The sequence below is a fragment of the Ovis aries genome, chromosome 5, assembly GCF_016772045.2.
Source record: "Ovis aries strain OAR_USU_Benz2616 breed Rambouillet chromosome 5, ARS-UI_Ramb_v3.0, whole genome shotgun sequence".
NCBI lineage: Eukaryota > Metazoa > Chordata > Mammalia > Artiodactyla > Bovidae > Ovis > Ovis aries.
This window is the reverse complement of record NC_056058.1, coordinates 55,701,637-55,729,449: the sequence shown is the minus strand read 5'-3', so window position 1 is coordinate 55,729,449 and position 27,813 is coordinate 55,701,637. Positions and strand designations below refer to the sequence as shown.

At 39.9% G+C, this 27,813-nt stretch overlaps 1 protein-coding gene across 5 annotated transcripts in view; it reads left to right on the top strand.

Annotated features, from left to right (window-relative positions):
- Positions 1-27,813, top strand: part of PPP2R2B (protein phosphatase 2 regulatory subunit Bbeta) — a 522,252-nt gene that overhangs the window by 308,932 nt on the left and 185,507 nt on the right. The gene's annotated exons all lie outside the window — the stretch shown is intronic.

Below are 27,813 nucleotides of genomic sequence, written 5' to 3'. Positions count from 1 at the left end.
CTGAGCCTCAACTTTGTCATTCAAAACTGGAAATAATAGTATTCACCTCATGAAGTACTTCTGGGAATCCTCAAATTCATTCAGAGAAAGATTTTAACACAATATTGGCCATAATAGTAGTTGCTACTGTTATTAGAGGGAACTATGTGTTTTCCATCTCAGCTTTGATCAGATGTTAGCTTGTCTGTCTCCAGCTGCCTGAAACCTCAGACCACTGTCGCGCCTCTTCTCCACCTTTGTTCACAGTTCTTCCTACATGGGATGGTCTTTTATACCAAGTGATATCTCTGAAACACAGTCATTCCTCTAGCCACATATTAATTTAGAGAAATTTCCTCTTGTATTTTTTCCAAGGCATCTTATTTTAAAAATGGAATGAATTTTCTTCTTTGGGACTGGAACTTGATTATTTCTTTATCATCAGCAAAATATCTCACAGACAACTGAATATGTGATAGAGCAACTTTTCAAGAGCTGGTAGAATTAGCAAAGACATCCTTCCGCATTTAAGCGAGGCACAAATTTCAGGATGTAAAACGGAGGCTTTACAGGAGACTCCAGTGGTTCACTCTTTTCTTCCTCATTATTAGTAACTTAACAACCATTTTCTTTTAAAAGAACATCTTAAAATAATTTTTTAATCACCAGACTGTGACAAGTGGAGAATCTGAAAAGATGTGTCCCAAACAGGTGGTCTAAACACTTTCCCAAGGTGACTCTCTGCTGGACTTGTAAGTTACAACACGAGAAATGGTGTGTGTCAGGGTGACTTAATTAGGTGGCTTAATTAAAGTCTTTCTGATGTCTATTTGGGAGAACTAATGAGTTTCTTTTATCAAATTTATTCCAAGCACTTCCTGAGATGCAAAATCTGAATTAACTAACTTCTCTATAAATCTGATGAGGAAACCAAGTTCTAAAAATAACATGTGCAGTGCTGGAAGGATCTGGATGAAAGCATAGAAGCCAGCTGAGTGGATGTTAAGAAAGAATGTCTGATCTTGATGTTTTCAAGCTTGGCTCAATCAAAATACTTCTGCATCTTAGAGTAGTACAGGCGTCCTCAATAATAAGTCAGATGCCAATAGGAAGGGTTGGATTCACTTCACATTATGGAAAGTGTATGTTGTTCCCTCCATGTTCTGGGTACTGCTCTTTGAATACAGGAGTCACCTTGAAATTCAGAGGACTAAAGAAGAGAGAGTAAACCTTATTTCTCTTATGCTGTTAAACCTCCTTATGAAGCTTTTTTTTTTTAACCAGAATAGTAGCAATTCTGAAAATTATCCAGTACTATGTGGGAACACACACAATGCCTAGACATGGGTTTCCTGTGCTCAGTCTCACTATAAATGTTTTTAAAGGCTTTCAGAAATCATATCAAAACTGTATTTTAACTTATAAATGGAGACATTAACAGGCCTACTGTGGTTATTATTTACAACTGTGAGTCTGAGTGACCTTTTTTGAAATTAATATTCAATTTTCTACAACATATAGAAAATCCTTACCTATTTGGAACTTTAAAAGAATATAAATTTGCTAAAGTAGTATATCCGACACTTTAGATAAAATCTGCTTATTCCTTCTGAAACCTCTGTTTCCAGCTATGCATTTTCTACCAAGAATTTAATCATTGGCCTTATTAGCTCTTCTTACTTCTGAGAAGAATAGAATTCTTAATTGTGTTTCAATGAAATATGTAGCTAGTTTTTTCTTCATACTTTGCTAGTAACTGTTGATGGTTTACACACACACATATAAATCATTCTTTGTGGGGTTTTCTCACTTTCTTTAGAGATGGAAATCTAATCCGTTAAAAAGTAAAATCCAACTGGGTACATTTTAAAGACATTTAATGACTTTATTTAATGACTCAGAAATCAGGCAGCATCCTATCTAGCAGATAAAAAGAAACTCCAAAGAGCTATTCAGAATGGAAGGCTGTTATAGGCAGAAGAGGACAGGACAAGGAAATAGTAGATTATGTCTTCTCTGGGGGGCAGAAAGGGTCTATCAGGCAGATTGCCTCACTGGTGTTGACCATGAAATTCCAGACTGACCAGTTAAGATGATATTCCTGGGAGAGGTGGAAACTGCAGTTAGTTTAGGTATAGTCTTGGTTTGGTGACATGAGCTTAGCATTAAGTGACTCCATAGGGGGCCTGTTGGCTATTTTTTAAAAATTTGCTCCTATTGATCAGACTGTCAGCTTAACTGAGAGATGTCATAAAAAATTAAGGCATTAGTGCCCTTCTAGCCTTTTACTGATCCTCTGTGTGATATTCACAGGTCATGGTGTTGTAGGAAGGGGGACCCGAAACTGGGCTCTTGTCTAACACTCAGAAATGAATTGTCCAAGGAGACACATGTGTGACAAAGCAAGAGATTTTATTGGGAAAGGGCACCCAAGTGGAGAGCAGTAGGGTAAGGGAATCCAGGAGTACTGCTCTGCCACGTGGCTTGCAGTCTCGGGTTTTATGGTGATGGGATTAGTTTCCAGGTTGTCTTTGGCCAGTCATTCTAATTCAGAGTCTTTCCTAGTGGTGCACGCATTGCTCAGCCAAGATGGATGCTAGCGAGAGGGATTCTGGGAAGTGGACTGACACGCGGTGTCTCCTTTTGACCTTTCCCGAACTCTTCCAGTTGGTGGTGATGGCTTATTAGTTCCGTATTCCTTATCAGGATCTCCTGTCATAAAACAACGCATGCAAATGGTTACTGTGGTGCCTGGCCTGAGTGGGCGGTTTCAATCAGTGTGCTTCCTCTAACAATGGTGTTTGGGTTTTCTTTCATTTGGCTGACAATCTCTCTGGAATTCATAGGTCATGACTTTTAGGGTCACACTTCTTTAGTAGATCATTTTCTTCATGCCTTTTCCAGCAGTGAAGTCATAAAGAGATCATTTTCTTGGTGGTTAGCAGCTATGAAGATGCATTTAAACTTTTGAGAGAATACAGCCTGCCAGGGAGATGACTATTTGTTGTTGTTGTTCAGTTGCTCAGTCGGAACTCTTTGCAGGTTTGCGATTAATTATGACGTAACAGCCAATCGACAGGCCGGACAACAGGGCGCTCTAGCCCGCCTTGCTCTCGCTAGTCCGCAGCAGCGTAGAGCCGGCGTTCTAGCTCGCGGAGTTGGCTTCCTCTTCTCGCCTGTCCAAAAAAAAAAAAAAAAAAAAAGAACTCTTTGCAATACCATGGACTGCAGCACACCAGGCTTCTCTGTCCTTCACCATCTCCCAGAGCCTGCTTAAGCTCATGTGCATTTAGTTGGTGATGCCATCCAACCATCACATCCTCTGGTGCCCTCTTCTCCTCCTGCCTCAGTCTTCCAGTCAGGGAGATAACTAGTCAAGGAGATGACTATGCCTATTATTAAGTAGGTTAATTCCCAGTGTTTGGAGTGTACTTCACAGATGTGGTTCCCAATCTAAATCAAATAAGTCAAAGAAAGCACTCACTGCAGGAGTCACCTTCTCAAGCCAAGTTGAGCTGAGTTTCAGCTTCCTCACAAGTGTTAATCCAAGAGTATCAGGGAGTGTTCGTTGCAGCACAGACACCTCCTAGCTCAGATAAAACGTAATCAAGGGCTGTCCTGTTTTTCAAGATCAAGTTTGACTGGAGTGCCTAGGGATTTTCACTGGACAGCTATTGCTTTAGCAGCACATTTTGCAGTATCTTTAAGAGTTAAGGAGAGGTTCCTGATCATAGTTTCATGGACGTTTACTCCTGACTTAGCAAGTAGGAGGAGAAGGCAATGGCACCCCACTCCAGTACTCTTACCTGGAAAATCCCATGGATGGAGGAGCCTGGTAGGCTGCAGTCCATGGGGTCGCTAAGAGTTGGACTGAGCGACTTCACTTTCACATTTCAGTTTCATGCATTGGAGAAGGAAATGGCAACCCACTCCAGAGTTCTTGCCTGGAGAGTCCCAGGGATGGGGTAGCCTGATGGGCTGCTGTCTATGGCGTTGCACAGAGTCGGACACGACTGAAGTGACTTAGCGGCAGCAGCAGTAGTAAGTAGGAACCTGCCAAAAAAAAAGAGTAAATCCTGAATCGTGAAAGCTTCCTGGTAGGTTCTTTCTAATTCAGTGATGCAAATTCAGGAAAGTTGATCAGTAGGGTGTCTCAGTTTGCTTGTGAAAATTTATGGACACAGTTAGATAACCAAAGAGGCTTGCTTGGTTATGTACTAGCCATCTAGGCATTCATAAGCCCAAGGAGAATGAATGATAACCAGCACAGACAAAGGTAATTCCCATCAGGGCACAAGCCACTCCCACTAAAGTGGCACTGTTAATGCACAGTTCAGACTTTTTGATGACAAATGTACCAGTCTGAAAGGTAGATTTCAGACTCCCCTTGTCAATGGCCTAGGAGATGTGTGTGATGACGTTATCTTTCTAGGTCAATACCACAGTACCAGAGAGAAAGGGAAGGAAAAAAAGTTTAGCCAAATTCTGACCCATCTTCTTGGGGGAAGCAGTCTACCTTGATGTTAGCTACTTGTCTCCCTAGTCAGTTACGTTTGGAGATCACCAACATGTCCATAGTTCCCAGGGCCAGGTGGAGCCTTCTTCAACTGTGAGATGTGCCCTCTGTGAGATGAAACGTCAGTTCAAGCCCCTGAAGTCTGCCATTTAGGCAGTGAGGAAGATGGGTTATAGTTCCTTCCAAGGAGATTCAAGAGCAGGCTTTGTTCTCAGTGATTCTAAATAAGAAAGATGGGAGAAAATTGGGAACATTAGTTTGGAGAGTCAAAGAAATATTTAAGAAAACTAGATGAGTTTGGGATCTGGTTCGGTTTAGAAGCATATGTAGCAAAACCTTAAAGACAGTTAACAAGACTAGAATCTAATATCTACAAAAGTACAGACGTAATTTTTATGTGTACAGTCACCTCCATTTTCTTTCAAAGATAATCACAATAAAACGAATTTGTTTGCATTAAACCTGCCCTGGTTATTTATGTAAGTTCAACAAGAATAATGATTGACCACCTAAGCTTTGGCCACATCTGAGTCTGTGCATGTCTCTCTCAAATATGACATAACAGTCAAATTGTTGGTAAAAAAAAAAAAAAAAAGTGCTGCTAGTTGTATTCTGTAACAAGGAGAACTGATTCTATTTGAACTTAAGTAAATAACTACATTGTTGTGTTAGACTACTTAAGCATTTTTGAATTATGGAGGAATCAGATAAGGAGAAAAACACAGATGTTTTATCTTTGTTTACAAAAATATGCTTTCCCAAATTGCTTCACAACATGGTTTAAGGAGAAAGATTTCCTTAAATCTGGAAAAACAAAACATTAAGGAATGTTTCAATGTTTCAAACAAAAAGACATTAAAAAATGTAATCATCCTCCTCAGCACATTTGGTCCCATGTAATTAATACTTGTTTTATTTGAATCCAGTTTTTCCATTAGCTATGGAAGTTCTTACGCATTTCAGTTTTATGATCATAAAGTTATCAGAAACTTGTATTTGTCAAAGTCTTTTCCATGACTCTCCTTGAAGACTGAAATACTTTTTCAGGAACTTTTGCAAAGGCAACAGAGTAAAACAATAACTCTGTAAATGACAAAAGGCATCAAAAATGGTTGAAGAGCTGATGAGCATTCATTACAATGTAATTGACGAGGAAATTGCGGTATTTCTGTGACATATTTTCAGAAAGTAACTAGAATTGTGATTGATAACATTAGATTTCCAGGAATTTCACACAATTTCTGGAACAGTCACATCATCTACCTATACAAATACATCACAATGAAGGTTTAATATTATTTGACAGCGCTTCCCAGACTCTTAATATATCCAGTAAACCTAATTGGTTTAACATCTCTCTTTTTCTAAGGAGAGGAAACAAATCTTTTGTCATTTTCAGGAGGCCCTTTGGAAAATCCCAAAATGAGTTCTAAGTCAAAAAGGCTATTTAGAATTTGATTTGGGAAAGTTTGTCAGAAATAGCAAAAGATTTTAAAACATTTGGTCAAATAGGATCATAAGTCACTGTGAAATAGTACTTATCCATTTGACTGTGATGACAACTGAAGACGTCACAGGCAATTACAGAAAGTTAAAAAGTTGTACAATTTCTTATTAAGAGGAAGCCAGTAATATAATAAAACTTGTCCTTTCAGCAGATGACAGAAAACCTACCTAAGTACATTATTGACATTAAAGCTTATTTTTGAAACTCATATAATGAATTCATTCAATCTCATCCAGCTTGACCTCATATAAAATTCTTTTCCCAAGGTTCCTTTTCCACAAATTTTTTGTCCTTTTATTTTCTATTTCCCATACTAAAATAAACAGTCTCATTTTAGAACAAAATTGCTTTTTTTCTCAATAAAAACACATCTCTATTCTTTGTATTCTCATTTACCAAAAAGACGCACTACTTTCTTTGCATATGGAGATGTTCCCCATATTATTTATATTAACTTTAATTATGTATTATATATACATATATGTATGTATCCACTATTTAAATAAAATATTTTATACATTATATATAAAGTGATTTTATAAGCTTTAATTAAATATATTAGAATTTTTGATCATAAAAAACCTTAATTTTTAGTGAAAATAAAGTAATCAGTTGCTAACTGTCTTTTATATTAGCATTCTATGGCTTGATATATTTGTAAACATTTTTATAATTTCTAGAAACATGCTTTCTCACAGTAAATTTTTTCATTGTGGCACAAATCATATTTACTAAGAGAATCAGGTATCTTTAGTTTCTCTGTAAAAGGAGGCAAAAAATAAACTTGTGTTCAGTAATTAGTGTTTCAACATAGTATCTTATTTAGAAATAATCTAGATCTTTAGTGACTATCCATTATTTAATTTGAATGATGAAGCTCCAATATTTTGGCCACCTGATGTGAAGAGCCAACTCATTGGATGCTGGGAAAGACTGAGGACAGGAGGAGAAGTGGGTGACAGAGAATGAGATGATTGGATGGCGTCATTGACTCAGTGGACATGAGTTTGAGCAGACTCTGGGAGATAGTGAAGGACAGGGAAGCCTGGAGTGCTGCAGTCCATGGGGTCAAAGAGTCAGACATGACTGAGTGACTGAACAACAATAATTTAACTTAACTAACAAAACCTTAATGTTTCAAGTTACCAAAAAGATTTGAGGAAACCATTATGCAAGTTCACCTAAAAACTTCTATCCTGTTTGCATCTATCGATTCACTTATTCTCAAGGATAATGTTTAGACTACCTAGAAAAACTTCTTGTGATGTTAGACAAAGTCAGCTGTCATCCCCATTTGCTCACAGATTTCAACAGATACATAGTTATTTGACCAATAACCCAAGTAGAAAAGTTGTACATCTGAATTATTTTTAATGCTCTTAATTCTGAAGACATACCTACTTTAATCAATAAACCTAAACGAGCTTTTATTTACCACAAATTATCTCATGTCACATAAATCTGAAAAGCATTGGAGTTAGTTTCTATTATATTTCTTAATTTTCAGTTCAGTCGCTCAGTCGTGTGCGACTCTGTGACCCCATGAGTTGTAGCACGCCAGGCCTCCTGTCCATCACCAACTCCCAGAGTTCACTCAGACTCATGTCTGTCGAGTCGGTGATGCCACCCAGCCATCTCATCCTCTGTCGTCCCCTTCTCCTCCTGCCCCCAATCCCTCCCAGCATCAGGGTCTTTTCCAATGAGTCAACTCTTCGCATGAGGTACCCAAAGTATTGGAGTTTCAGCTTTAGCATCAGTCCTTCCAATGAACACTCAGGACAGATCTCCTTCAGAATGGACTGGTTGGATCTCCTTGCAAGAGATCTTCTCCAACACCACAGTTCAAAAGCATCAATTCTTCAGTGCCCAGCTTTCTTCACAGTCCAACTCTCACATCCATACATCACCACTGGAGAAACCATAGGCTTGACTAGGCAGACCTTTATTGGCAAAGTAATGTCTCTGCTTTTGAATATGCTTTCTAGGTTGGTCATAACTTTCCTTCCAAGGAGTAAGCGTCTTTTAATTTCAGGAATCCTTAATTCACATAGTGCTTAATTTTATTCAAACCAATTAAATGGAACTCTTTATACAATTATTTTGGTAATGTTATCCAGAGGTAGAAAATACCGTACATCTATAACATATATACTTCTTGTTTGTTGTTTAATTGCTAAGTCATGTCTGACTCCTTTGCATCCCCATGGATTGTAGCCCACCAGGCTCCTCTGTCCATGGGATTTCCCAGGCAAGAATAGTGGAGCAGGTTGCCATTTCCTTCCCCAGGACATCTTCCTGACCCAGGGATCAAACCTGCATCTCCTACATTGGCAAGCAGATTCTTTACCACTGAGCCACTCGGGAATCCATATGTATAAACACACATAAATATATAGACAGATGCAAAAAAGACCTTATACCTCCTCTTTTAAAGCGACTGCCATGGATCAGGTACAATAATACAAAATTCACTAATTATAAAGAAGTCCTAACCTTAATTATTTTCTATAGACGAAATAAGATTACCTGCTCCAATGGGTAAAGTTTTTGGTTTTTTGTTTTTTACTAATATTAGTAAAGAGACACTTCCAATATTTTTTATTCACCAAAGTTTTAAAAGACCTTTCTCCCCTTTTGTTTTTTTGTTTCTGATGTGAATTACCTCTCCAAAGTTGGCATTTTAAAGAAATGACCTATATAAGAAGTCCTGGAGCATTTCTGGTTTGGTGAAAGATTTGTAAGATAAGGACAGTTGCTTTTAATTCCCTGAGGAATTGGGTTGCAACTTAAATGACATCATAGGTTGATCTACCCATAAATTGTTTTACAAAGGTTTTATAAGGTTTTTATTTTCTTTCCTTCTGGGTACATAGTTTTATTTTAGCTTAGGGGAGGGTGACTAAAAATAAATTTCTATCAGGCTCTGAATATCAGCTTCCAATCTGGCCAGTGTCTGACTACAGAGCTACTTAAAAATTCTTTTAAATATCTTCTCCGCCTTCAATGGGTACAAAACAGTAAATATTTCTGGCAGTTTGAACAACCTCATGGACTTGAGAGGCATCCCCAAAGAGTGCAAAAGGTTTTTGTTTAATCTCTGTCTTTATTGGATACTACACACAGAGATACAGGAGAACTGACTCTGGTGTGAATTTTCACCACTAGCTGGCTTTGGCCAGATTTTCCAGGATCCCATGTGCAGGCTCCAAGTGGGATTTAAAGTAGAGGGTATAACTCTGTATATACCAGACTTTGGCAATGTTTATGAGTATTATTATTACTTTTGTAATAATAAAATTGGAAAAGACCCTGATGCTGGGAAAGTTTGAGGGCAGGAGGAGAAGGCCGCGACAGAGGATCAGATGGTTGGATGGCATCATCGACTCAATGGATATGAGTTTGAGTAAACTCTGGGAGATAGTGAAGGACAGGGAAGCCTGGCGTGCTGCGGTCCATGGGGTCTCAAAGGGTCGAACATGATTGAGTGACTGAACAACAACAGTTAATTTTAATTTCCCTCAGCTGTTTAATGAAATAATATAGCATTTGACCAGGAAATTTCTTGGAGTCGCATCAGTTCTGAGAGGTGCCCTGAGCCCTCCTTTAGGGGCACGTATGAGGGGATCTGAGTTAACGCTGAAAAATTCACATAAAATTTTTGGGGACAACCTTTTTCCAGTGCTTCATTTGATTTTAAATGAGACATTGACCCCTAGGCCAGCTTTTTGATGCTGGACCCCTAGGAGAATGTAATGGGTGAGTTCTAGGTATTGTTTTAGGTGGTAAGCCTTGGATCTGTTGTACTGTGAGAGCAATAGCTTGGTGGGTTTTGTTTATAATTTTACTCCAAAGTCTTCACAGTGCTCACTATAGTCATAAGTTCAGTTGAACTGGTGATGTCCAATTTTTTCCATCAGTCCCCTAATCTCAGGAGAGAGTCCCTTTACAAATAGGGCATCTAAGACAGGTTGAGTGACCTTATCTGTTATATGAAACCCAGAATGCCTTAGAAAGAGAGCTTCCAGATGAACCTGAAAATCAGATTCATCTCTCTCTTGAATAACAGACCAATTCGCATGGGCAGGGAAGACTAGGAATGACTCTTAAAAGATCAGTTTTTTGTTTTTTTTTTTTTTTAGCTTTTTTGGTCCATGAGGGGACCATGTTGAAGACTGAATACTTCAAGTATGCCCTTGAGGTTTTGCCATTCATCTTCCTTCATCCAGTTTGGAGCTTCACTAGGTCCACCAGCATGTGCCAGGGCTGACAAAGATCAGCAGCCTCATCCTCTGGCCCACTGTAACAGCTCTAAATGATTCAGAATCTTTTGGGATTCCTCCTGGGTTTAGGAGATTCTTTAATTATGACTCTTAGTTCAGTCTTTGGCCCAGGAGTGAAGGGTGCTAAGGAGGACTGCCTGTAACCTGGGGTGGTTTGACTTGAAAAGGCAGCTGTTTAATAATCTCTTCAAAGTGGAGAGGCAGTTGAGAGAGAGAAGGAGTTGAAGATGAGCGCTCAGGTAAAGGAGGATGGAGAGGAGCGGTAGGAGCCACGTCAAGGTTGCTGACTTCTGGTACCTCTCATGTCTTCAATTTTTCATGAGCCTTTTGCAGTGAATCTTTCAGTGAAGTTATTTTGGAATCTTAAAGCTTTTTGGCAGCTTCTGCATTCTGCATACCAATTGAAACAGGTATCCCATTCTGTTTGGTTAATTTGGGAACCTTTGCTTTCAAGTCACTTAAAAATGAATGATCTTGTCTAATTGGAATGTTCCCCATAATGGACATGCTAATGAGACTGCTTTTATTAAGATTTTGCCATTTTTGTAGATAGCTAAAGTTCTTAGACATGAAATAAACACATGTGCTGGAATCTTTTGCTCTTCTTTAGATTGTAAGAATCCTATTATTATTATTTTAGATAAGACTTTGGGTCTGTCATAGGCAAGCAAATGTCTAAAGGGGATGTGCTACTGGGCTGGGGATTGTGGGGTGTTTAATGGTGTATCTCATTGCACAGACGTTTCCTTGATGTTGACAAGTGACCTGGTATCACTCTAACTCATTCCTTGAGCAACTTATCCTGACACAGGAGTCTTATAATTAGGTGGTGAGTGCTCTGGTAGCTTTAAATGCTCCATCCATACCTCCCAATTTTGCTGATGTTTATCTTTTGAGATCTCCATCAGCAATACTTTCTATCCACAAAAAAAAAAAAAAAAAAAAAACCAAGATAATGAACATGCACCTTAGCATCAGCTCAGTTCAGTTCATTTGCTCAATTGTGTCTGACTCTTTGCAACCCCATGAATTACAGCAGGCCAAGCCTTCCTGTCCATCACCAACTCCTGGAATTCACTCAGACTCACGTCCATCGAGTCGCTGATGCCGTCCAGCCACCTCATCCTCTGTCATCCCCTTCTCCTCCTGCCCACAATCCCTCCCAGCATCAGAGTCTTTTCCAGTGAGTCAACTCTTCGCACAAGATGGCCAAAGTATTGGAGTTTCAGCTTTAGCATCAGTCCTTCCAGAAGACAACCAGGACTCATCTCCTTTAGAAGTGACTGGTTAGATCTCCTTGCAGTCCAAGGGACTCTCAAGAGTCTTCTCCAACACCACAGTTCAAAAGCATCAATTCTTAGGCACTCAGCTTTCTTCACAGTCCAACTCTCACGTCCATACATGACTCCTGGAAAAACCATCGCCTTGACTAGATGGACCTTTGTTGGCAAAGTAATGTCTCTGCTTTTCAATATGCTATCTAGGTTGGTCATAACTTTCCTTCCAAGGAGTAAGCGTCTTTTAATTTCATGGCTGCAATCACCATCTGCAGTGATTTTGGAGCCCCCCAAAATAAAGTCTGACATTGTTTCCACTGTTTGCCCATCTATTTGCCATGAAGTAATGGGACCAGATGCCATGATCTTCGTTTTCTGAATGTTGAGCTTTAAGCCAATTTTTTCACTTTCCTCTTTGACTTTCTTTTTTTTTTTTTTTTGCTTTTATTTTTATTTTTATTTTTTTTTAAATTTTAAAATCTTTAATTCTTACATGCATTCCCAAACATGAACCCCCCTCCCACCTCCCTCCCCATAACATCTTTCTGGGTCATCCCCATGCACCAGCCCCAAGCATGCTGCATCCTGCGTCAGACATAGACTGGCGATTCAATTCACATGATAGTATACATGTTAGAATGTCATTCTCCCAAATCATCCCACCCTCTCCCTCTCCCTCTGAGTCCAAAAGTCCGTTATACCCATCTGTGTCTCTTTTCCTGTCTTGCATACAGGGTCGTCATTGCCATCTTCCTAAATTCCATATATATGTGTTAGTATACTGTATTGGTGTTTTTCTTTCTGGCTTACTTCACTCTGTATAATCGGCTCCAGTTTCATCCATCTCATCAGAACTGATTCAAATGAATTCTTTTTAACGGCTGAGTAATACTCCATTGTGTATATGTACCACAGCTTTCTTATCCATTCATCTGCTGATGGACATCTAGGTTGTTTCCATGTCCTGGCTATTATAAACAGTGCTGCGATGAACATTGGGGTACATGTGTCTCTTTCAATTCTGGTTTCCTCGGTGTGTATGCCCAGAAGTGGGATTGCTGGGTCATAAGGTAGTTCTATTTGCAATTTTTTAAGGAATCTCCACACTGTTCTCCATAGTGGCTGTACTAGTTTGCATTCCCACCAACAGTGTAGGAGGGTTCCCTTTCTCCACACCCTCTCCAGCATTTATTGCTTGCAGATTTTTGGATCACAAAATCCAGATTCTGACTGGTGTGAAGTGGTACCTCATTGTGGTTTTGATTTGCATTTCTCTAATAATGAGTGATGTTGAGCATCTTTTCATGTGTTTGTTAGCCATCCGTATGTCTTCTTTGGAGAAATGTCTATTTAGTTCTTTGGCCCATTTTTTGATTGGGTCGTTTATTTTTCTGGAGTTGAGCTGCATAAGTTGCTTGTATATTTTTGAGATTAGTTGTTTGTAGTTGCTTCATTTGCTATTATTTTCTCCCATTCAGAAGGCTGTCTTTTCACCTTGCTTATATTTTCCTTTGTTGTGCAGAAGCTTTTAATTTTAATTAGATCCCATTTGTTTATTTTTGCTTTTATTTCCAGTACTCTGGGAGGTGGATCATAGAGGATCCTGCTGTGGTTTATGTCTGAGAGTGTTTTGCCTATGTTCTCCTCTAGGAGTTTTATAGTTTCTGATCTTACATTTAGATCTTTAATCCATTTTGAGTTTATTTTTGTGTGCGGTGTTAGAAAGTGATCTAGTTTCATTCTTTTACAAGTGGTTGACCAGTTTTCCCAGCACCACTTGTTAAAGAGATTGTCTTTACTCCATTGTATATTCTTGCCTCCTTTGTCAAAGATAAGGTGTCCATATGTGTGTGGATTTATCTCTGGGCTTTCTATTTTGTTCCATTGATCTATATGTCTGTCTTTGTGCCAGTACCATACTGTCTTGATGACTGTGGCTTTGTAGTAGAGCCTGAAGTCAGGCAAGTTGATTCCTCCAGTTCCATTCTTCTTTCTCAAGATTGCTTTGGCTATTCGAGGTTTTTTGTATTTCCATACAAATCTTGAAATTATTTGTTCTAGTTCTGTGAAAAATGTGCCTGGTAGCTTGATAGGGATTGCATTGAATCTGTAAATTGCTTTGGGTAGTATACTCATTTTCACTATATTGATTCTTCCAATCCATGAACATGGTATATTTCTCCATCTATTAGTGTCCTCTTTGATTTCTTTCATCAGTGTTTTATAGTTTTCTATATATAAGTCTTTAGTTTCTTTAGGTAGATATATTCCTAAGTATTTTATTCTTTTCGTTGCAATGGTGAATGGAATTGTTTCCTTAATTTCTTTTTCTACTTTCTCATTATTCGTGTATAGGAATGCAAGGGATTTCTGTGTGTTGATTTTATATCCTGCAACTTTACTATATTCATTGATTAGTTCTAGTAATTTTCTGGTGGAGTCTTTAGGGTTTTCCATGTAGAGGATCATGTCATCTGCAAACAGTGAGAGTTTTACTTCTTCTTTTCTAATTTGGATTCCTTTTATTTCTTTTTCTGCTCTGATTGCTGTGGCCAAAACTTCCAGAACTATGTTGAATAGTAGCGGTGAAAGTGGACACCCCTGTCTTGTTCCTGTCTTTAGGGGAAATGCTTTCAATTTTTCACCATTGAGGATAATGTTTGCTGTGGGTTTGTCATAGATAGCTTTTATTATGTTGAGATATGTTCCTTCTATTCCTGCTTTCTGGAGAGTTTTTATCATAAATGGATGTTGAATTTTGTCAAAGGCCTTCTCTGCATCTATTGAGATAATCATATGGTTTTTATTTTTCAATTTGTTAATGTGGTGAATTACATTGATTGATTTGCGGATATTGAAGAATCCTTGCATCCCTGGGATAAAGCCCACTTGGTCATGGTGTATGATCTTTTTAATGTGTTGTTGGATTCTGATTGCTAGAATTTTGTTGAGGATTTTTGCATCTATGTTCATCAGAGATATTGGCCTGTAGTTTTCTTTTTTTGTGGCATCTTTGTCAGGTTTTGGTATTAGGGTGATGGTGGCCTCATAGAATGAGTTTGGAAGTTTACCTTCCTCTGCAATTTTCTGGAAGAGTTTGAGTAGGATAGGTGTTAGCTCTTCTCGAAATTTTTGGTAGAATTCAGCTGTGAAGCCATCTGGACCTGGGCTTTTGTTTGCTGGAAGATTTCTGATTACAGTATCAATTTCCGTGCTTGTGATGGGTCTGTTAAGATTTTCGATTTCTTCCTGGTTCAGTTTTGGAAAATTGTACTTTCTAAGAATTTGTCCATTTCTTCCACGTTGTCCATTTTATTGGCATACAACTGCTGATAGTAGTCTCTTATGATCCTTTGTATTTCTGTGTTGCCTGTTGTGATCTCTCCATTTTCATTTCTAATTTTATTGATTTGATTTTTCTCTCTTTGCTTCTTGATGAGTCTGGCTAATGGTTTGTCAATTTTATTTATCCTTTCAAAGAACCAGCTTTTGGCTTTGTTGATTTTTGCTATGGTCTCTTTTGTTTCTTTTGCATTTATTTCTGCCCTAATTTTTAAGATTTCTTTCCTTCTACTAACTCTGGGGTTCTCCAACTCTTCCTTTTCTAGTTGCTTTAGTTGTAGAGTTAGGTTATTTATTTGACTTTTTCTTGTTTCTTGAGGTATGCCTGTATTGCTATGAACTTTCCTCTTAGCACTGCTTTTATAGTGTCCCACAGGTTTTGGGTTGTTGTGTTTTCATTTTCATTAGTTTCTATGCATATTTTGATTTCTTTTTGATTTCTTCTGTGATTTGTTGGTTATTCAGAAGTGTGTTGTTCAACCTCCATATGTTGGAATTTTTAATAGTTTTTCTCCTGTAATTGAGATCTAATCTTAATGCATTATGGTCAGAAAAGATGCTTGGAATGATTTCGATTTTTTGAATTTATCAAGTTTAGATTTATGGCCCAAGATGTGATCTATCCTGGAGAAGGTTCCATGAGCACTTGAAAAAAAGGTGAAATTCGTTGTTTTGGGGTGAAATGTCCTATAGATATCAATTAGGTCTAACTGATCTAATGTATCATTTAAAGTTTGCGTTTCTTTGTTAATTTTCTGTTTAGTTGATCTGTCCATAGGTGTGAGTGGGGTATTAAAGTCTCCCACTATTATTGTGTTATTGTTGATTTCCCCTTTCATACTTGTTAGCATTTGTCTTACATATTGTGGTGCTCCTATATTGGGTGCATATATATTTATAATTGTTATATCTTCTTCTTGGATTGTTCCTTTGATCATTATGTAGTGGCCTTCTTTGTCTCTTTTCACAGCCTTTGTTTTAAAGTCTATTTTATCGGATATGAGTATTGCCACTCCTGCTTTCTTTTGGTCTCTATTTGCGTGGAATATCTTTTTCCAGCCCTTCACTTTCAGTCTGTATGTGTCCCTTGTTTTGAGGTGGGTCTCTTGTAAGCAGCATATAGAGGGGTCTTGTTTTTGTATCCATTCGGCCAGTCTTTGTCTTTTGGTTGGGGCGTTCAACCCATTTATGTTTAAGGTAATTATTGATAAGTATGATCCCGTTGCCATTTACTTTATTGTTTTGGGTTCTGGTTTATGCACCCTTTTCGTGTTTCCTGTCTAGAGAATATCCTTTAGAATTTGTTGGAGAGCTGGTTTGGTGGTGCTGAATTCTCTCAGCTTTTGCTTGTCTGTAAAGCTTTTGATTTCTCCTTCGTATTTGAATGAGATCCTTGCTGGGTACAGTAATCTGGGCTGTAGGTTATTGTCTTTCATCACTTTAAGTATGTCTTGCCATTCCCTCCTGGCCTGAAGAGTTTCTATTGACAGATCAGCTGTTATCCTTATGGGAATCCCCTTGTGTGTTATTTGTTGTTTTTCCCTTGCTGCTTTTAATATTTGTTCTTTGTGTTTGATCTTTGTTAATTTGATTAATATGTGTCTTGGGGTGTTTCACCTTGGGTTTATCCTATTTGGGACTCTCTGTGTTTCTTGGACTTGGGTGATTATTTCCTTCCCCATTTTAGGGAAGTTTTCAACTATTATCTCCTCAAGGATTTTCTCATGATCTTTCTTTCTGTCTTCTTCTTCTGGGACTCCTATAATTCGAATGTTGGAGCGTTTCATATTGTCCTGGAGGTCTCTGAGATTGTCCTCGTTTCTTTTAATTCGTTTTTCTTGTTTCCTCTCTGATTCATTTATTTCTACCATTCTATCTTCTATTTCACTAATCCTATCTTCTGCCTCTGTTATTCTACTATTTGTTGCCTCCAGAGTGTTTCTGATCTCATTTATTGTGTTATTCATTATATTTTGACTCTTTTTATTTCTTCTAGGTCCTTGTTAAACCTTTCTTGCATCTTCTCAATCCTTGTCTCTAGGCTATTTATCTGTGTTTCCATTTTGATTTCAAGATTTTGGATCATTTTCACTATCAATATTCGGAATTCCTTCTCCGGTAGATTCCCTACTTCTTCCTCTTTTGTTTGATTTGGTGGGCAACTCTCCTGTTCCTTTACCTGCTGAGTATTCCTCTGTCTCTTCATCTTGGTTATATTGCTGCGTTTGGGGTGGCCTTTTTATATTCTGATAATTTGTGGAGTTCTCTTTATTATGGAGCTTCCTCACTTTGGGTGGGGTTCTATCAGTGGCTTGTCAAGGTTTCCTGGTTAGGGAGGCTTGTGTTGGAGTTTTGGTGGGTGGAGCTGGGGTTCTTCTCTCTGGAGTGCAGTGGAGTGACCCGTAATGGGTTATGAGACATCAAAGGTATTGGGATAATTTTGAGCTGCCTGTATATTGAGGCTCAGGGGAGTGTTCCTGTGTTGCTGGAGAATTTGCGTGGTATGTCTTGTTTTGGAACTTGTTGGCCCTTGGGTGGAGCTTGGTTTCAGTGTAGGTATGAAGGCTTTTGATGAGCTCCTATTGCTTAATGTTCCCTGAATTCAAGAGTTCTCTAATGTTTTCAGGCTTTGGGTTTAAGCTTCCTGCTTCTGGTTTTCAGTTTTATTTTCACAGTAGCCTCTAGACTTCTCCATCTATACAGCACCGATGATAAAACATCTAGGTTAAAGATGAAAAGTTTCTCCACCTTGAGGGACACTTAGAGAGGTTCACTTTGCTTCATGCTGACGTGAACTGAAATTCTCGAATGCAGAAGATTCTCCAATCCACAGTCACACTTGTTAAAGGAACAGACGAGTCGTTTAGGACCTTAATTTATTTCCTGGCAACTGATGGAAATGAGACATGAATCTAGGAAGTTTGCTTCAGAGCCCAGGCCCTTGACCACTACATAGTGTCCACCCTTCTTCATTACATAGTTGGGGTCATCCATGTAGTATCAATTTTTTTTAATGTCTTCGGAAAACGGAGGTCACTGTCAGTTGCAGAAGAGATATCCAATTGTGATTCACTCGTTTTTTTTAACAAAAGAAATGCAAAATCTGCAATTCAGGAGATGCAGGACACACAGGTTCAATCCCTGGGTCAGGAAGATCCCTGGAAGAGGAAATAGCAACTTCCTCCAGTATTCTTGCGGATGACTGGCCAGCTGTTCCTCTGCTTGTAAGTACTGGATGTAAAATGAACACTATACCTCAAGTTTCTGAATCTTCAGCAGGAAGGATTCTGTTTCAATAGCATGTTCCAAGGAAGTTTCCCTTTGAGGATTCCACAGGAAACTTTCCAAGAAAGCAGCTTCCTTTTGGCAGAATTCTTCATTCTTAAAGACGTCCTTCCAGGTACCACTACTACGGAGAGCGCAGCTTGCGGGACCAGCTCTCCGTCAGTCCTTCCTCTTTGACTTTCATCAAAAGGCTTTTTAGTTCTTCTTCATTTTCTGCCATAAGGGTGGTGTCATCTGCATATCTGAGGTTATTGATATTTCTCCCAGCAATCTTGATTCCAGCTTGTGCTTCTTCCAGCCCAGCGTTTCTCATGATGTACTCTGCATATAAGTTAAATAAGCACGGTGACAATATACAGCCTTGATGCACTCCTTTTTCTATTTGGAACCAGTCTGTTGTTGCATGTCCAGTTCTGACTGTTGCTTCCTGACCTGCATATAGGTTTCTCAAGAGGCAGGTCAGGTGGTCTGGTATTCCCATCTCTTTCAGAATTTTCCACAGTTTATTGTGATCCACACAGTCAAAGGCTTTGGCGTAGTCAATAAAGCAGAAACAGATGTTTTTCTGGAACTCTCTTGCTTTTCCCATGATCCAGCAGATGTTGGCAATTTGATCTCTGATTCCTCTGCCTTTTCTAAAACCAGCTTGAACATTAGGGAGTTCACGATTCACCTATTGCTGAAGCCTGGCTTGGAGAATTTTGAGCATTACTTTACTAGCATGTGAGATGAGTACAGTTGTGCGGTAGTTTGAGCACAGTAACAAAGAGATGTTACTGTGGACTGGTCAGTAGAGGGCCTTGTGTGCACCACCAACAGTTCCCAACATGGAACAATTTTGGGGGGACAATCGAACCAGTAAACCCCAAAGAATGGGGACTTTAGACTGATTCCAAACAAGTGGGAAACTGCAGCAGTTTTCACCGTGGAATCTGGGGACAGAACCAAAGACTGGATTTACAGTCAAATGGCGAATTGTGGACTGAACCAAGGGCTAGGGGCTTGGCTTCCAGTTGGAGCTACCTGCTGACTCAAGCTAACCTCCCCTGGACTGAAAAGCCAATTAGACTGGGAGCTCAGTGCAGAGAACAGAGCTCAGAACCAATGACCTTTGGAAACACAGAGAAAGAGAACTCAAAGGGTTCAAAGGGCACCATGTTTCTCCTTGTTCCCAAAGTCAGCAGAAGTATACTTAAAAAGATCTCGTTGCTACCACCAAATCTGTTAAAAGGCAAAATTCAACCAAGTGAATTTTAAAGAGGTTATTGGCTTTACTTAGTGATTTATGAATTGGGCAGCATCCGCTCTAGTAGAGAGAGCGGAGCACCTGTACAAAATGGAAGGCTGTGGTGAGCAGAAGAGGGGTGAGAACAAGGAAGGCAGATCATCTCATCTTTCTTTGGGGGATGGAAGGGATGTATCAAACAGAGCACCTCTCTAGTGCTGTGAGCAGGAGATTCCAGGCTGACTGGTTGAGATCACATTCCTGGAGGAGGCTAAAACTACAATCGGTTAGATACTATGTTTCAAGTTTGTTGACCTGTGTTTAGCATAAGTGACTCCATTTTGGGCCTGTGGTCTGTTTAACAATATAGACATCTTTTGGCTGGCACAGTGACCAGCTCTTGAGATTAGAGGGACTTTAGTTGTCTTAAACCAAAGAGCTGGAACCTATGACTTCCATATTAAGGTGACTTCCAACAAAGTGAAGATGCCTAATAGAAGATGATGAACTCACTCTTGCGGAAGCAGCTGAAGTGGACAAATACATGGTCAAGGAACAGGGACTCTGTGGGGACAGGAAATGTGAGAGCCAAGAGAGGCCTGTGTGAAACAGTTTATCCATTAGGAAATGATTAAGTGTGCAGAAGTCATCCTTGGTTGTATGACTGACCTCAGACATCCACAAGAGGTTATGGACTTGTTGGGTTGGAAAAGAATGAAGAAATACACCTTAAACACTCATGACATAGTAGCTCATCCTGTCCACCCTGAAGCCAGTAATGTGTCTCAATGCCAATCCATCCTTTCTTCAGCCAGTTCAGTTCAGTCAGTCAGTCATGTCTGACTCTTTGCAACCCCATGGACCGCAGCACGCCAGGCCTCTCTGTCCATCACCAATTCCCAGAGTTTATCCAAACTCATGTCCATTGAGTCGGTGATGCCGTCCAACCATCTCATCCTCTGTCATCCACTTCTCCTCCCGCCTTCAATCTTTCCTAGCATAAGGGTCTTTTCAAATGAGTCAGCTGTTTGCATTAGGTGGCCAAAGTATTGGAGTTTCAGCTTCAGCATCAGTCCTTCCAATGAACACCCAGGACTGATCTCCTTTAGGATGGACTGGTTGGATCTTCTTGCAGTCCAAGGGACTCTCAAGAGTCTTCTGCAACACCACAGTTGAAAAGAATCAATCCCTCTGCGCTCAGCTTTCTTTATAGAAATAAATTTCATCCCTTCTTAAAGGCTCGTATCTTCTCAGGGAGCATTCCATCGAAAAGGGGCCCACAAGGCTTCCATGCCCTTCTCCTGCTCATGGCCCCAGCCTTAGGTCCCTGCAACCCACACACTCCATGGTATTCCAGGCCTGTCTGTCTTCAGTGCTGTTTCATTAATCTTGGAGGCCTGGTCCACCTTTCTTCATGAGGCTGACCTCCTTTATTTTATTTTATTTTTGTAAGCTTTGAAGTTTATTTATTTATTTTTGATGGTGATGGTCAAAAGACTGTTGCCATGCGGCCTTTTCTATAGTCTCCTTTTTCTTTGGCGGGAAGGAGCTGCTCTCTAGTTGTGGTGGACAGGCTTCTCATTGGAGTGGCTTCTCGTATTGCTGCGCACGGGTGGGCTTCAGTAGTTGCAGCTCCCAGGCTCTAGAGCACAGGCTCAATAGTTGTGGCTCATGGGCTTAATTGCTCCACGGCCTGTGGTATCTTCCCAGACCAGGGATCAAACCCATGTCTCTTGCACTGGCAGGTAGATTCTGTACCACTGAGCCACCAGGGAATCCCCAAGGCTGACTTCCTTGTAAGTTCTATCTTATGCATAGTGAGCTAGTTGCCCGTCTCAGTTCCTCCCGTCACCTTGTACATTCTCTCTTCTATGAAGTCTCTCCTAAGAGTTATATTAAAATGTTTCATGTTCTTATAGAGAAGGACTCTAGCCTTATTCACCTTTGGGTTCCTAGCTCTCAACAGAGTCTGTTGCACATGGTGGTAGGTGCTTAGTTAGTATTCTTTGCACAAAACTATGGAAACCTATGTTACAGCATTTACTTGGGTGGCTAATAAATCATGTTCACTGCCTTTGGCCTCTTTGGCCTTGCTCACTTTCTTACAAGCAACAGAAAAGCTGGTTAATAAGCTACCACTTATTGAACACTGTTCAAGAGCCAGGCTGTGTGCTGGTCGCTTTACAGGCATCGATGTCCACTGACTTGCCAAACAACCTTAACTGTTTTAGTGCTTATGCTTTCCAAATGAGATAACTAAGACTCAAAGAGGGTGAGAAAATTCTGAAGGATCCACAGTGGACATTCAAACAGGCTGTGTTCTTGCCACCCCTCCACCTGGGATGCTGTCACTGTGTGTGTCCCTGTTTATAACAGCACTTTTCTCTCCCATGCCCTGGAGCCATTTCCATTTCCTGCTTCGTGTTTACTTATAAGACTCTGAGCAGATCATGGAGCAAAAGCACTTGGATGTTAGTGACAAGGACATGATTGCACAGTTGAAGGCTGATGTTTTAAGTGTGCATTCAGTTCAGGTTGTATTGATTTCTGCCCTCTCCACTTTGTTATGGCCAAGTGCTCCGGGCAGAAATCTAACACGACAGGCTCAGAAAACTGTTCCTAGGGTCAGGAGGGTCACAGGTTTCTCTGCACTGATGTGTGGGAACATTAGCCAAATGACAGAGGCTCAGCCAGAAGACTTTAAGTGACTACAGTTGGATGCTTAGAAATTTATTTATTTTTGACTGTGCTGGTATGTTCTACACAGGTGACTTAGTACCTGCCAGCCTGAGGCAGGGCAGACCTCAGCTTGGTCTGGTTTGCTCCAGGACAGTAATACTAGTCAGTCAGGCTTTCTGTGAACACAGAGCCTTTGTTTAAAAACATTTTTTTATTAATTTTTTTAGAATTGTTGGTTTACAGTGTTGTGTTAGTTTCTGCTGTACAGCAAAATGAATCTGTTATATGTATGGATATATTTACTCTTTTCAACATTTCCTTCCCGTTTAGATCACCATAAAGCACTGAGTAGAGTTCCATGCTCTATACAATAGATTCTCGTTAGTTATCAATCTTATCCATAGTAGCGACTATGTCAATCCCAATCTCCCAGTTCGCCCTACCACCCCTGCACCTTGGCATCCATATGTTTGTTCTCTACATCTGTGATTCTATTACTATTTTGCAGATGAGTTCATCTTGACCATAACAGCTTTACTACATTGTAACTTCTTATCCACCTGTTTCTCGTCCCACCTCTGAGTTTCTTAAGCACAAGGATTAGATCGCATGCACCTGTTCATTCACTCAAGTCACAACGATTAAGAACATACTGTGCTTCACTTCTGTGCTTGACTCTGGATGGATAGGGATGGATAGTATAGATTAGACGAGAACTCTGTCCAGAAAGCGTTTGCAAACATCTGAGAAACAACTACTAGAAACTGTTATGAGAACTCTTAGGCATTTTATTCATCTTTGTAGCCCAGAATCTTCACCTAGCACCTGAAATAGCAAGCGTGCTGATTATTTCTTGAGTCCTATTTATATGCCTGGCACAAGGCTAAGTACTTTATATTCATGATCTTATTTAGTTCCCACAGCTTTTCATATAGAGCTGTCAGTACTATTACTGTCCTCATTTAATAGGTGGGAAGTGTGAAGCATCCAGGAAATGCTTGCGCAAATCCAGAGATAGTCGTACACTTGAGCCCATATTGTTCAGTTGTATTGTCTCTTCTCAAAATTTCTCATCTGGAAGATTATCCAATATCCTTCAGTAAACCATTCTTATATTTTAGCCAACATCATTAACTTTTTTCTCTTTAACATTTTATTCATTCAAGAAATTCTGCCAGTCCCAAGAGCATGTCATATAAAATCATAGCGTTCCATTATGTTAAGTGGCCATTTGGAGTTGGAGCTGTTTAAGAAGAGCCATCAGTCTAAGGTGGGTTTAGACTAGAAGGTGTAAGCCCTAAAATAAATGGAAAATGTAGTGCTTGTCACTTCCTCCTAAGCTTCTTTGCTGCTGCGCGGGTCCTACAGAGAACTCAGAGAAGTTTGCTATCTGACGGGTATCTTAGATCAGTGACTCCCACCGTTTTCTCCATCATCAAGCCAGAGAACTACTACTATTAGCCATCATACATTGACCATTCACTACCCACCAGGCATTGTTCAAGGGGCTTTCCATACATTTTCTCATTACTGTAATTATTTTCCTCATTTTCTAGATAGGAAAACTGAGATTCAAAGAGAGACTGGACACAGTCCAAATTTGAACTGCAGAGCCCAGACTCACAATGTGTGTGTGTGCATGCTCTCTCACTTAGTTGTGTCTGACTCTTTGAGGCTCTGTGGACTGTAGCCCATAGAGTTCTCTATGGGCTCTCCAGTCCATGAGATTTCCCAGGCAGGATCTAGATTGGATTGCCATTTCTTTGTCCAAGGGATCTTCCTGACCTAGGGATCCAACCCACATCTCCTGTGTCTCCTGCATTGGCAGATGGATTCTTTACCACTGAGCCCCCTGGGAAGCCCTCCAGACTCACAACACTACCCTCTAGTTATTTCTATCAAAACCCATGGCAGACGTCAATAGTAATTTTTCAAGTATGTGTCTTAAGGGTGAGGGGAGTAGAGTTTAGAAAGCCCCCTCCAAGTAGTCCTAATATATTTCCCACCCACAAAATCACAACCAAGCATATAGACCATATGGATAGACCCAGATGTATCTCAAGTTCTGAAGGGTCTCCTGACCCCACCAGCCCCTTGGTCTCTTCTTTCCTTAAACCCAGAGCCTATTTAGATTAAAATTTTAAATGGCAGTTCACCAAGTAATGTCTCTTTTTTTGAGGCAAAGAATAATGACTTTATTTGGAAAGTCGGCAGATAGGAAGATGGCAGACTAATGTCTCAAAATGACCATCTTTCATGTACTGTTTTACAATAGCCTCTTAGCTTTCACTTGGGTATGTTGTCTGCCCTTTCCAGCTGAGCCAGAAGTTACTTGAGGGCAGTGTTCATGTCATCTGTAGAGCAGCTGCATAACATGGTAGGGCACACAAGCACTTAATAGGTGCCACTTGTTTGCTGCAAAAGAGACAGGCTAGGTTATTAGGCTCTGGAGGCAACTAAACCCAGTTTCCCACTTACTATGAGTAGCTGAGACCCAGTGAAAAAAATATGTAAATTCCATTTACTTTATTTGTGAAATATGATTAGAACAACACCTCATAGGTTTGTTGGGAATATTCAGAGGGTTCATACACACCACTTGGTGTAGTTCCTGGCACTGAATAAGCACTCAATAAACAAGAATTAGTAACGTTGTTCTTACAGAAAAGCTGAATTCCTTGGACGTTTGATATTTGTTCCATGCTGGGCTAAATGCTTTGCTTGCAATTATCTCATTTAATTTTTTTCTTGTATATAGAAAAGGTTTGTCTGCTTCAATGAGACATACCTTTCCTGTTACCCCAAAGTTATTTAAGAACATTGGCTGCTCTCAGTGTCTACAGAGGCAAGTTGCAGGCTGCCAGGCACAAGTATGCTATCGCAACACACTCTTGGTAATCTTTAGCCTTCTCATAATCATTAACTGCTAACAACAGCTAAAGCAAATGTTTTGCTTTTTTATATAAATTACAGTGGATTCGGATAACTGTGATACTCTCCCTCCCTCTCAATTCTGTCCCTATGCCCTCTCTCTCAAGTTAAAGAAGAAAGGAAAAATGGGTGATTAATCAGAGCATCTCACATGGACACTTCTTCCTTGTATGTTGCTGTACAAAACAGAATGAGGGCCACTGGTCCAGGCTCTGTGTGGTATCAAATCTTTTAGAACCTAGGGACACTTACAGGGCAGACAGAGAGCAGCTGTTTCATTCACTGTGATCCAGACCAGGAGGAACGGTAAGTTCTTCAAGGCACCAGTCTGTGTACTTTACAGAGAAGTTACAACAGGCTGTGTTGCCCTGTTTTGTTTTGTCTTATCAATTTGGTGCTAAATAACAAGCTAAGAGATTTCTGGCCACACTACAGAAAGTATGCTTTGGTGATTGATAAAGGAATTCTGCACAGCACAGAGTTTTCAGGGCAGTGAAACTACTCTGTCTGATACTACCATGGGGAGACATGTCATTCTCCACTTTTCCAGACCCACCAAGTGGACCCTAATGTAAACCATGAACTCTGGTCGGCGGTGATGTGTCCATGCAGGTTCATCCACTGTAACACTGTACCACCACTCTAGTGAGGGATGTTGATGCTTGAGAAGCCCATGTGAGGGGGACATGGACGGGCAGGAGAGAGGAGGGAAATCTCTGTTCCTTCTGTTCAATTTTTCTGTGACCCTAAAACTGTTACAAAACTGCTCAAAAAGATAAAGTCTATTATAAACAAAAACAGGAATCCAGTCCTGTTAAACAAACATGAATGTCTGTTATGTGCCAGACTATGGGATAACCTTGGGGGTGGGGGGAACTAAAATAATTAATTTTGCATAAATTGCACATCTTTGGTGAGAAAAATGAGTACATATCCTTAGTAAACTGAAGCCTGGGAAGAGAGATAAGTGAGAATACAATCTCAAAAACATTTAATGAGGGTTCTGTGAAGATGCTTACAGTAGAATAGAAAGGAGATGGGATGCACCTAATTGGACCTGGAAGTTAAAGTAAGAGAGGCTTCCCGAGGTAGGTGATAACCAAGCAGAGTTTTGTAGGATGAATAGGAACTTTCCAAGCCCACAGAGAGAAAGGTGGAGACAGTTCTTTGATAGCATAGAACAGATGTAATTCTCTTGCTTACTGCCTGACACTAAATATGTTGTGGAGGTGACTTTAAACTCAGTTTTAGTTTTCTGCAGTGGATAATTCCTTTCTCCTGGAGTGTAATGAGATTGGCTTAATTAATGTTTGTAAAGTTTTCTGTAGTCTTTGGGTTAAAGGTGAAGTAGAATGGGGACATCTATTACTTATTATAGCTTCGCCAGCATCTGATCACATAAGGAAAAAATCCCTGGAAGGTCATTTCTAAGAAGCAGTATTAATCTGGTGGCTATTAAGCCTTATGTAACTTACTGGAACAATGAAATAGCAAGGGAAAACAAAATGACATCAACATGAAGATAATAATGAACTTAAATCATAAGCCTTATTGCCTTACTGCAGCTGCTGAGGATGAGACAAGCTGGAAGTATCTAAACTTAACTCTGCCACTGCCTGGAAGCTTCTAATTAAAAGTTTTCAAATAAAATCAATAAGTTTTGACATAAAGGAGCAGATGGCTTAAGAGAGAGAACTGAAAGACTGCAATAGGAAAGCAGTGCGCTTTCACTTCACTGAAAAAACATTCCAAGTAGGAGAAAACAGAGACCAAAGTGGACCAATTTAGGATGCTAGAAAGGCAGGATTAGGCCCTATTCCGTCATAAATGTAACTGTGAAATTTTAGTTCATGGCACTGCTAAACCCAGCTGTTGCCGGAATCCAGACAGGTGAAATAGGAGTGATATTCTGTGTCTCCCACAAAGGGATGTTTGTCCATTCCCTGGCGTGGTTTTGTTCATTCTTCCTTCTTTCATTCAGCACTGGTTTATCGAGCACCTATGAAGTGCTGGTACTTTGCTGGGGAACAAAAATCAGACAAGATTTTGTGCCTCTTAAAGAACCAACTTAGTGAAGACCTCCTTTGTTGGCTAACTAAATACAGCAAACGAAAATAGTTAAACATTGTTCAGTACTGTGCAAACATTTGATGTTATTTGACAGTATTGATGATAGTACCATACTTGTATTTTATGAATTTGATAAAATACCCTCATGTGCATTATAGTTGTGCTTTCCTGGTGTCTCAGATGATAAAAAAATTCTGCCTGCAATGCAGGAAACCTCGGTTGGATCCCTGGATTGGGAAGATCCCCTGGAGAAGGGAATGGCATTATAGTTAATCCTCCTGACAGATATCTGGGGTAGATGTTGGCAACTTGCAACCCAGAGGAAACTGAAATTCATAAGATGTGGGTTCTTGCCCAGAATCATGAAGCTGGTTAATGGCAGAGCTGAGACTTGAACCCAGCTCTTCTGAGACTAGTTGACACGTTCTTTTGCTGCTGTGGGTTAACCTTTGGGACAGTCATTTGGAATTTCAATCATATGACCATTGTAAAGCTCTGATCCAAAGAGAATGCTTGTATGAGCAACTCTCAGCAGTGCTAACATCTCAGATGTGTGTATTGAGAGGTGCAGGTGGCCCACCAGGCAGAAATAGGGCATAAACAGAACACTGATGCGGGCAAAATGAATCCAGGAATAGTATCACTACTTGAGGTCTTTGTCTGGACTTGCTGATGCAGCAGGCACGGGGAGCTCCGTGTCCTTCCTGGGTCATTTTCATTTG